Source organism: Syngnathoides biaculeatus, chromosome 3 (assembly GCF_019802595.1).
Source record: "Syngnathoides biaculeatus isolate LvHL_M chromosome 3, ASM1980259v1, whole genome shotgun sequence".
NCBI lineage: Eukaryota > Metazoa > Chordata > Actinopteri > Syngnathiformes > Syngnathidae > Syngnathoides > Syngnathoides biaculeatus.
This window is the reverse complement of record NC_084642.1, coordinates 3,427,270-3,429,599: the sequence shown is the minus strand read 5'-3', so window position 1 is coordinate 3,429,599 and position 2,330 is coordinate 3,427,270.

Below are 2,330 nucleotides of genomic sequence, written 5' to 3'. Positions count from 1 at the left end.
TTGGAATTTTCATGACATTACCGGATACAAGCGGCCGAAATGAGTTTCCTCCGCAGGGTGTCCGGGTTCTCTCCCTTAGAGATCAGGTGAGAAGCTCGGTCATCAGGGAGGGGCTCAGTGTCGATCCGCTGATCCTCCGCATTGAGAGGAGCCAGATGAGGCGGCTGGGGCATCTGTTTCAGACGCTTCCCGGACGCCTCCCCGGTGAGGTGTTCCGGGCACGTCCCACCGGAAAGAGACCCCGAGGACGACCCAGGACACGCCGGAGAGACTACGTCTCTCGGCTGGCTCGGGAACCCCTCGGGATCACTCCGGAAGAGCTGGAAGAAGTGGCTGGGGAAAGGGAAGTCTGGGTATCCCTGCTAAAGCTACTTCCCCCATGATCCAACCCGGAAAAGCGGTAGAAAATGGATGAATGGATGGATGGCTGAATCTTCATTTATGTTGAAGTCTTTTGTGATAAGGACTGAACTTTAAGATTCTCTGTTTCCTCAAATAAACAAAACCAAATTTATTCTTTAACTGACCCAAGAAAATCGCATATAACCCTGCAAGAAAAAAAATTTCTATTTTTGTTACTGACTTTTCCAAAGTTCCATTTTTTTCTTCAATAAGGGGTAGCCATAGTCAATATTCTTTTCATATTTTGGAATTAGAATGCTCCAGATTATTCCAAAAGTTACTTCATATGGATCCTTGAAAATGCTTGCGATTGTAAGGGATGGGAATCAATTTTGAAAATAGTTGATATTAATAGAGCTCGTAATTGAAATCACGTGACTGGCCACGTTGCCGGTCTAGCAAAGCATTGATCAAAGCTAAGTCCGTTGAGACGACGCGAAAATACGTCTTATAGCACGACGCCCAGAGTTTTGTCCGATAACATTTCGAACATTTAGAAGATGATAATAAATGAAGGTACGTGGAAAAATGAGAGACACTTGGCATAGAGGACCCATATTTAATTGATGTTTTTAGCGATAAGAACGTGGACTGTTAATTCGCATCCGCTTGTCTTGGACAACTGGATCTACACATGGATCTGGTGAGTAAGTCGTCGTGATTTACACAGAAAAGTTTAAAAGCGTAGAAAAGTCTGGACGCATACAAATACCTTGTTGGAATAAATCCAACATAGTGACGGGTTGACAGCTCGAGAACACGGAAGCGTATTCGCCTACACGTTAACCTTTGGCAGAATCCATCGATCTTTTCCGCTAGTATTCAATACAAATGCCAATATTTAAACAAATGACCCCTGGTTCTACACAAACTCGCATTCATTAACTATGATTGATTGGAAAAAAAGAGGGCGGAGTCGTCTCCATGGAACGTACACGGAAGCGATTGCGGCCACACTTAACCTCCGTAAACCATTTTTTTTTTAAATGCATTGTTCTCAAATGAGCCAACTTGACGTTATAAATACTTCTTGCTAATTTGAAGAAGAGATTTGATAGTTGATAGTTTCGCATTGCTTTTTTTCATATGAACTTGTTCTGTTCCATTAACATTTCTGCATTTTTGTTTTATTTCAAAGATTTCATTAACTCGAGTTACAAGTTAATGTTTTTGTCTGTTACTTTTTGTAAACATAAAAAACGTTTTTCTTTGCTTTTTTTCCCCCGCTCATTATTGCTTGTTTAAAGTTATTCTGCACTTTTGTAAATAAAAAAAAAAAAAGTTTACGAGGCTGGACTCCCAACCTAGCCTACTCAACTACTAAAGCATACATTTTAAAAATTAAATATATTTCTGAAATTATTTCATTATATAAAGTATTTAAACTATACAAGTATTTCTACTATGCAGTTTATTATCAGGAAACGTGAAAAAAAAAAGTTTTTAAAAGCCTATTTTTAGGCTGGGAACACATTATTTCTTTTTCCATTAATTGTAATGGGAAATATCGATTTGGATTTCAAACACTTCTCGAACTGCCTTCCGGAACGGATTGTGGTCGAGAACCGAGGTTGTACTGTACTTGAAGAAGGGCGTGTACACTTTTTAGCCACGGCATATATTTTGAAAATGTCATCATTTGATGAGTAATTCACAGATTATGGAGATAATACGCTTTTCATTTGGCAGTTTGGCGAGGTCCACTGAGGAGATTAAAAGTACTGTAAATTTCCAGGAATATGATTGGACAGTGTGGAGGTATTGTAAACCTTGTATAACCATTTATTTAGTTTGAAGACAAAAAGAAAAATCTTATTCTTGTGTGAAACAATGCACAGCATCACAGTTTTAATGATTTTAATCGTTTGTAATTATATGTAAAAAAAATAATAATAATAATCACAAAGAGTAAACCTTCAGCAGTAAAA